The sequence below is a fragment of the Ipomoea triloba genome, chromosome 2 (genome assembly GCF_003576645.1).
Source record: "Ipomoea triloba cultivar NCNSP0323 chromosome 2, ASM357664v1".
Lineage (NCBI taxonomy): Eukaryota > Viridiplantae > Streptophyta > Magnoliopsida > Solanales > Convolvulaceae > Ipomoea > Ipomoea triloba.
The window spans coordinates 8561579-8571610 of record NC_044917.1 but is presented as its reverse complement, the minus strand read 5'-3'; the positions used below and the strand labels follow the sequence as shown (position 1 = coordinate 8571610).

The window sequence follows — 10032 nt, the reverse complement described above, 5'->3', positions numbered from 1 at the left end:
TAGATTCACACCTTATAATTAAAGCATATGCTCCATCCAACTAAAAGCCTAAATTGATAGTTGGACTGCACATTTATGTTTATATTATATTTATGCTCACACGCCCCCTCACGTGTGCGGGCCGATTGACTTTGATGGGCTCCAAGCAACACGTGGACCATAGACTTCTTTCTTTACGGGTGGCGCAGAGTTTCGAACCCATGACATTTTGCATGACTTTGATACCAAATTGAATATTGTGCTCCATCCAACTAAAAGCAGCCTGGCTCTGATACCAAATTGAATCATGTGCGCTGATAGTTGGACTGCACATATATTTATGCTCACACGCCCCTTCAACGTGTACGGTGGATTCCAAGCAACACGTGGAAGTCTCTTTTTTTGGGTGGCGCGGAGATTCGAACTCATGATCTTTGACATGGCTCTGATACCAAATTAAAGCATGTGCTCCATCCAATTAAAAGCCTAAAATAAAAATAGGGAAAATGGCATCTTTAGTCCCTGAGTTATAGGGGTAGTGTAGACTCAGTCCCTGAGTTATGGCTGTATGCGAGTTTAGTCCCTCAGTTATTCGCAAAGTGGCGAGTTTAGTCCCTGGCCATTAAATTTGACGAAAAAATTTAAAAATATTCAAAATTTGAGGGGTAAAATAGGAAATTCACATTTTATTATTCTTCTTATATCAAAATCACTTTTACAACATTATTTTTCACTTCTTAGCCTAATTATTTTCAAGATTTTTCATTTTTAAAAGCATTTTAATAACTTTCAAATGACTTGTTAGGAACCTGACTCTCGTATAACACACTTAAAACTTAGCACAAATAAAGAAATGCATGATCATTGTATTTAGGTGTATGAAACACACTATCCTAACAAGTTTTTATCTTTTTACTAAGCAACAAATGTAATAAAATTAAAACTTTTGAGATAGGATAGTGTGTAAAAAAATCTCAAAAGTTTTAATTTTATTACATTTGTTGCTTAGTAAAAAGATAAAAACTTGTTAGGATAGTGTGTTTCATACACCTAAATACAATGATCATGCATTTCTTTATTTGTGCTAAGTTTTAAGTGTGTTATACGAGAGTCAGGTTCCTAACAAGTCATTTGAAAGTTATTAAAATGCTTTTAAAAATGAAAAATCTTGAAAATAATTAGGCTAAGAAGTGAAAAATAATGTTGTAAAAGTGATTTTGATATAAGAAGAATAATAAAATGTGAATTTCCTATTTTACCCCTCAAATTTTGAATATTTTTAAATTTTTTCGTCAAATTTAATGGCCAGGGACTAAACTCGCCACTTTGCGAATAACTGAGGGACTAAACTCGCATACAGCCATAACTCAGGGACTGAGTCTACACTACCCCTATAACTCAGGGACTAAAAATGCCATTTTCCCATAAAAATATATAAAAACATTTATGTGTAAACAAAGATTACTAAATCATTATTTCAAAAAAAAAAAAGTAGAAGAAGAAGAAGAAAAGATTACAAGATCATCCTAATGTAGAAAGTGTGACCCGAGGTCCATAACATTAAATACATTTTAAAAAAAAGTAGGATGCAAAGAGTAAAATAGTACCCTTGGACAAATTAAAAGAACAAAGAATATAATGCACATAGGTGGAAGAGAATGGTAGCAAATTAGCATACCTTATCACTCAGTTATCAGCATTCAACCATTTTACATACTCAAGTAGACCTCCAACATAACAGTACTCATTTCATTAGCTCTTCTCTGTGTCCATGTCCTCTTTCTTTAGCACAATAGTTAGCTGCAAAACAAAAGAAACACCAATTAATAGAGTTAATTCTATTTTTGGTCCTAGATTTATAAGAGTCGTTCCACTTTTAGTCCTTTTTTTTTTCAAAACATCCTATATTAATCCTATTTTTATTGTGGCATGACCATTTTTGGTCCCATGTTAATAAAATCGTTAACCTACCGTTAACTATTAGGATCTTTTTGTCCTTTTTAATATATATATATATATATATATATATATATATATATATATATATATATATATATATATATATATATATATATATATATATATNATATATATATATATATATATATATAGGGGCTGGATCAAATGAGATCACCATCTAAGATGAGATCATGAGATTCAATCTGAGCCATTTATTAAATTGGAATGAATGGTTAGCATTAATATTTAAAAATGAATTAGTTTAGGACATAATTAAGAGAAAAGGATAGAGCTGTAATTTGATTAGAATGTATTATAATAGGAAAATAATTAAACATAATAATTCCCATATATTAAGGAATCCTAATCATGGTAACCAAGTAGAAGTGTTATGGGATGTTTTGTCTGTTGTGAACAAACACCGTGAGAAAACTGAAACAATTAGTCGCAGTGGTTAACATAGATTTCCATGGCTAATAGGTTTGCCGGTATGTTGTTATTAATTTGTATTTCANACACCGTGAGAAAACTGAAACAATTAGTCGCAGTGGTTAACATAGATTTCCATGGCTAATAGGTTTGCCGGTATGTTGTTATTAATTTGTATTTCACTTTTGTTTTTTTTTTTGTTTCTGCTATAGATTGTGTATGCATTTATAGCGCACGGTCTGTGCATATTGCTGAGTTTGAGTGATATAAGCAACGTGGAGTTTAGGAGTGAATATGTTGGAGCTTTAATGGAGTGTAGGAGTGTGCGATTCTTTATTCAAGTGTGTGCGTTTGTTTGATTTTTAATTCATTGTTTTCTACCAGTTGTGTTCGCATGTATAACAGTAAAGCTCCAACATATTCACAGGATTATTTTTTGGTGTGTGCATAGGGCAGATAGTTTTTGCTTGGTTTTGAGATTATTTTATGCGAATTACATTATGCCAATTTTCATATTCGTTATGTATTTTTCCGTGATTGATTTCTGTATTAGTTTGGTAAGGGTTTCCGTTAATGTTTTATCGGGTGGAGGGACGCCAATTTACAGCATTGTATTATATTATTCATTTTGTCCTGGTGTGTGCGTGTGTGAGTGGTAGCGTGTGCGTAACCTTGGCTTGTGTAATATAAAAGTTATTTTATGTTTTTGGGAGAGCTAATAGTGTGTGTTTAAACCGAGTTACCGTGCGTGCATTACTGTGTAATTGTAATAAATACTTGAATTTAGGAGTATGAACGTAAGTGTATGGATTTCGGAGTTTGTGCGTTTGCGATGTGGTTTGATGAGTTAGTGTGTGCGCTGTAGTTTGATGGTGTGTGCACACACTCAAAACCTTCAGAGCACACACATAAAACCTACGGTGCACACACTCAAAACCTACAGTGCACACACACTTATATTACCATAAATTTATTTATACCTGCTGTTAATAAATTATATGTAATCAACAAAACGCACTAAATTTCAAATTGAAAATATATTTAAACATCAAAATTATTTACAACAAAAATTATGATCATGTACATAGTACTTCTAACAACGAACTATTACCATACACAAAAAAAGAAGTTATGAAAATATATACTACTTCATCTTCATCACTAGGAGCTTGTGTTTCATATGGTTTATATGGCAACCTTCTTTAAGTCTTTGACCAACTGATACCACCCTAAGAATTTGATGAGACCTAGAGCTTGTTTCATTCAAGTAAGCCTCTCCAATTTGTCTTTGAGCTGCAAGAGGCAACAAAAATACATGAAATATGGCAAAAAAAAAATAAAAATTATAGTGTTGTTTTACGAGACTGCAAAATGAAAAAGATGATATATTCCACCAACCTTCACATATGGATAGGAGTTCCGTGAGATGATTCCAATATCTCAGAGTTTCTTCTGTGAGTTTCTCAATTATAGTTCCTTTCTGGGGAAGCAAAAATCGCCTTAAGAAATGTGTCTTAGAGGATAATAATCTAAACTGAGAAGGTCTCCCTGGTATAGCATTGAATAATACTTGTACTGTATTATACTAAACTAGAACTCTAAGAGTACGTACAAAACGCATAGTCTTATTCTAATACTCTAAAACAACTCAACAGAGTATGCCATCAAAGAATTAGTTACAAATTAAGTTGCAAACATCATGTGCATACGAGTATTCATCAAAGACTTATAATAGTTAATAGCAAAGAAATAATTTGCAGTCATATAGGTATGTGATCAAAGAATTAATTTGCAGTCATCATGTGTGTAGGTATAAACTAAGTGAAGAATTGTTCTAATAGTGTATGCATGATAAAATGATTACAAGATGGACATGTGAGGAACATCTCTGTTTAACCCTTAGAATAAGAGGCCATTGCATGTGAATGGTGATCCTACTAAATGCAGCCAACTAGCCGCTATCAACTATGAAAGGGATTTAATTTAACTCTCTCATACTCTAGTGTTTAGTCTGTAAAAACCAAACACACACCCCCAATCCAGAACCCAACCTAAACCCCCCACCCCCGCAGCCCCTAAAACAGAACCCAACAACACCGTAAAAATCAAATACTACCACCCCCAATCCAACCCCCGCTGGAAAACCGACCAACCTAAACCCCCACCCCGCAGCCACTAAAACTGAACCCCGCCCCTCACCCGACCCCCCCAAAAATCGAAAAACCCTAACAANGAAAAAAATACAAGCTGCTATCCCCTACCAACACAAACCACCATCCCCGAACCTAAACACTCCACATAACACAAAAACCCAATAAATAAAAAAAAGAGAACCAATAGCGGAAAAAAAGGAAAGTAAAATGGCATACCTCGCATTCCACCTGCAAATGATGATCTCCAGATCCTCACCCTTTTTGACCGTTGGAGCAAAGAATCCGCCATGAAGCTTCTCCGATATGCACACACAGACGCGTGGAAGAGGCAGCAGTGGGGTTTCGCGCTAATGGAATTTCTGACGAAGCGTGAGTGAACCAGTAGGAAGACTAAACGGAACCGGCAATAATATCGTATTAAAAATGGTAATAAATGAAATAATGAGCAAAATTACTACAAAGACCCTACATTAATCAATGTGAGCGTGAAAACACCTATAAAACACACCTAAAATCAGAACCATTAATTAACAAAGATGGATGACTAAGATTAAATCTCACGATCTCGTCTAACTAGGGTGATCTCACTGGATCCAAATCTTATATATATATATATATGAGTAAAATTTTTGTAAAAATGTATATATTTTATATAGTATTAAATAATATAAAACAATATTACGTGAAAACTTTGTTTACTAATATAATATTAGTATTATTATTTATTTGAGTAATATAAACAATAAATAAATAATAATATATATAATTACGTTATACTAATATTATATTACTAATTTACTAAACAAAGTTGTCACGTAAAATATATATATATTAGTATTATTATTTATTTATTAAACAATAATACTAATATTTATTAATAAATAAATAATAATACTAATATTTTATATAAAAAGGACAAAAATATCCTAATAGTTAACAGTAGGTTAACGGTTTTATTAACGAATGATCAAAAATGGTCATACCACAATAAAATTAGGACTAATATAGGTTATTTAGTAAAATTTTTGTAAAAATGTATATATTTTATATAGTATTAAATAATATAAAACAATATTACGTGAAAACTTTGTTTACTAATATAATATTAGTATTATTATTTATTTGAGTAATATAAACAATAAATAAATAATAATAATATATATAATTACGTTATACTAATATTATATTACTAATTTACTAAACAAAGTTGTCACGTAAAATATATATATATTAGTATTATTATTTATTTATTAAATAATAATACTAATATTTATTAATAAATAAATAATAATACTAATATTTTATATAAAAAGGACAAAAATATCCTAATAGTTAACAGTAGGTTAACGGTTTTATTAACGGATGATAAAAAATGGTCATACCACAATAAAATTAGGACTAATATAGGTTATTTAGAAAAAAAGGATTAAAAGTGGAATAACACCTATAAAACTATGACAAAAAAATGTAATTAACTCCCCATTAATAACATATATATGTAAATATTAGCATTGGAACTTATTTTAAGTACTTTATTATTTTTGGCTCTAACTGTTTTATCTTGAATAATCATGAGCTAAGGGAAAAATTTAAACCAATAAATGATGAATAGATTTTTCTATGATAATCACATAATACCAAATCTTATAGAGTCTACAACAAAAGAATCAAGAATATTGTGGAATTAGCCATTGTAACGTGGTTGTAGATTCATATATAGAGTCAATCTATAAGAGTAAAAGTTTACACATCCTAACATAAACGCTAGAGCAAAAGACGCTCCTACAAAATCATAAGATGAATGATGAGTGCTTAATTGTCATACTTATGCATTTCTTGATCAAATTTGGGTTAGTATTGCTTTAATTTTGATCAAAATGGCCAATTATGTGATAAAGTATGTACGGAGAGGCTTTTGGAAGCAATATTGAGTTTTATAGGTAAAAAGGCCAATACCAAGGGCAAAATGGAGAAAACATGTGTAAAATCGGATGAAAGCTAAAACAATGTTGTCACATAGGCAAAAACTTGTGTGAGACCTGAGACGGGTCGGGTCGTGTAGGGTCGGGTCAAGATGCAAATGTAACACTTATATGCACAAATGCCATACTTATATGCTCAAATGTAATACTAATCAGGAATAAAATTTTTGTTACTTATTAGGGTAAATGTAATACTTTTAAGGGAAAATACAATACTTTTACATTTCGATTTAAAAGTATTACATTTTTCCTCAAAAGTATTATATTTGCCCTTATAAGTGAGAGACACTTGTCAACATTACTTATTATGAAAAATGTATTAGTTTTTCTCTTATAAGTAACAAAAATTGTATTTTTGATTAATGTTATATTTGAGCATATAAGTGTGAGATTTGCACATATAAGTATGACATTTGCATGATGCTTTGACCCGACCCGACCCGTCTCACGAATAAGGATCTGTGAGACGGTTTCACACAAGTGTGAACATAAGGGTATTGCGCGCACCAGTAGCTCGTAAGGAACAAATTCAGTAACCCAATCTTTGCCATCACGAGTGGTCATCATGCGTAACTAGAGTCCGTGAAAAGAACTTGCAAGAGGCATTGAGTTCTTCAATGGCAGACATCCAGTTGTTCATATCAATAATGTGATCCATAATCGACTTAATTGACCAAAGAATTGAATGATCTGCAACTGCGAATTGAATGAGCAAAAGTGCAAAACAGACAGATCAAACTTGAATAACAACGCTGAAGAATGATAGAAAAATTTACCCGGCTTGACTCTTCTTCCCAGGCCTCACCTTCTAAAAATTTCAATGTGTTCTCTCTTTCATCTTCTTTGCTGTGTATGACTTATATGCCTGTTATATTCTCTTTGTCCATTTGCGTCGATTGAAGAAGCTTCGGCCCTCCTGGCTGCAATGGAAATACACTTTTATAACCCAAAACAATGTCCTTCTAGCTTCATGGTCCTTTCAACCTAATGCCAACACCAATGCTTCTATCCCCTGCTTCTGATATGGTATATCATGTCGCCGAGGTAGCATCAACCGACTAAATCTTACAAATTCAGGCATCAGCGGCACACTCTATGACTTTCCCTTTTTTTTTTTCTCTTTCAAATCTTGAGTTTCTTGATCTTAGCATGAATAATATATCTAGAACGATACCCAACAAGATAAGTGTTCTTAATCAACTCGTCTATCTTGATTTGTCAATCAATCAATTCTCGGTCCAATCCCGAGTAATATGAGATTTTTGACAAACCTTCAAACACTCCATTTGTTTGATAACAAGTTGAATGGCTCAATCCCTGGGAAATAGACCAGTTAGTCTCACTCACTGAACTTGCTTTGTATTTCAACAATGAAGGCTCTATTCCCACTTCTTTAGACAGTTTGAGCAACTTGACTTCTCTCTTCTTTTACGAAAATCGGCTCTCTAGTTCTATCCCTCCCTAAATTGGGAATCTTCTAAACCTAGTGGAGCTTTACGCGAATACAAACCGATTTTCCGGCGAAATTCCGGCCACATTTGGTAACCTGACTAACCTCAGGTACTGTACCTTTTCAAAGATCAGTTAAGTGGCGCCATCCCACCGGAAATCGGGAAAATTAAACCGCTCCAGAAGCTTAGCCTCCACTCAAACAATCTCTCCGGCTCAGTTTCTCCGTCAATTGGAAACTTAACAGGCCTAACCCTCCTACATCTCTATTGGAATCAACTCTCCGGTTCCACTCCCAAAGAGGTGGGGAATCTTAGGACCTTTAGGATCTGAGAAATTTCCCTTGATTATCGGGGATGGAACCGTCGAGACTTTTCAGCCGGAGAAACAGAACCTCCAATTTACTCAGATTCCAGATCGTCGCCGGAATTGGACCGCCAAGCCAATTCATGCTCAATTCGAGATCGTAAAGGCCCCTGAGATTCCTCACCTCTTGGGGAATGGAACAGGAGAGTCGATTCCCATAGAAATGTAGGAGGGTTAGGCCGGTTAAGTTTCCGATTGAGAGGAGGCTAAGCTTTTGGAGCGGTTTAATTTTCCCGATTTTCCGCGGGATGGCTCAAATGTGGCCGGAATTCCGCCCGTAAATTAGTTTGTATCCGTGTAAACCTCCCCGAGGTTGGGGAGATTCCCCATTTCTGGAGGGATAGGACCAGAGAGCCGATTTTCGTAAAGAAAGAGATAAGTCAAGTTGCTCAAACTGTCTAAAGAAATAGAAATAGGGCCTTCAAAATTGTTGAAATACATAGCAAGTTCAGTGAGTGAGAGTAACTGCCCTATTTCCCCAGGGATTGAGTCATTCAACTTGTTATCAAACAAATGGAATGTTTGAAGGTTTGTCAAAAATCTCATATCACTTGGGACTGGACCCGAGAATTGATTGATTGATAAATCAAGATAGATGAGTCGAGTAAGATCACTTATCTTATTGGTATCATTTCAGATAAATTATTCATGCTAAATCAAGAAACTCAAGATTTGAAAACGAAGAAAAGGGAGAGTCGTTGAGTGTGCTGCTGATACCTGTATTTGTAAGATTCAATCGGTTGAAGCTACCTCGGCGACATGATATACCATACCAGAAGCAGGGGATAGAAGCACTGGCGTTGACATTAGGTTGAAAGGACTATGAAGCTAGAAGGACATTGTTTTGGGTTATAAAAGTGCGCTTCTATTGCAGGAGGGCTGAAGCTTCTTCAATCGACACAAATGAATAAAGAGATCGGCGTAAAAGTGGCAGAATTAGGCAGTTGAAATCTCATTGTAAATACAGACTTCAGTGAAAGACGAGTTGATATTTTTGCCATTTTGGCTCAAGATTACACTCACATATATATACATTACATGCTGACGTAGGATATGGACTGTTTTTGCAGAAAACTCCCTTCTCTTTGCAATTTCATTACATGCTGACGTAGGATATGGCGAGTTCCTTGCAATTTCATTACATGCTGACGTAGGATATGGCGAGTTCCTTTTGCAGAAAACTCCCTTCTCTTTGCAATTGCATTACATGCTGACGTAGGATATGGACTGTTCTTTGCAATTGCATTACATGCTGACGTAGGATATGGACTGTTTTTGCAGAAAACTCCCTTCTCTTTGCAATTTCATTACATGCTGACGTAGGATATGGCGAGTTCCTTGCAATTTCATTACATGCTGACGTAGGATATGGCGAGTTCCTTTTGCAGAAAACTCCCTTCTCTTTGCAATTGCATTACATGCTGACGTAGGATATGGACTGTTCTTTGCAATTGCATTACATGCTGACGTAGGATATGGACTGTCGCAGAAAACTCCCTTCTCTTTGCAATTTTATTAATCTTTATTTCTTTATTTCTTCCCAATATTAGGTTGCGAGAATACATACTTGTCCTCCTTTTGCCAACTGAAATCTATTGTATTAATAAAAAACACGGTTTTGTAAATCTATTTTGGTGAATGGTTGAAATATTTTTTTAATTATTTAAATTTTTAATTTAAAATTTTAAAATTAATACTTTTCTGCATTATTAATA

At 34.0% G+C, this 10032-nt stretch overlaps 1 long non-coding RNA gene across 1 annotated transcript; it reads right to left on the bottom strand.

The window, feature by feature from the left end:
* Positions 1–3385: 3385 nt before the first annotated feature.
* Positions 3386–4886, bottom strand: LOC116011183. Its single transcript, XR_004096976.1, has 3 exons — positions 4737–4886; positions 3766–3847; positions 3386–3660 (listed from the first exon to the last, which is right to left on the bottom strand). It is a non-coding gene; the product is annotated as an uncharacterized LOC116011183 (long non-coding RNA).
* Positions 4887–10032: the final 5146 nt, after the last annotated feature.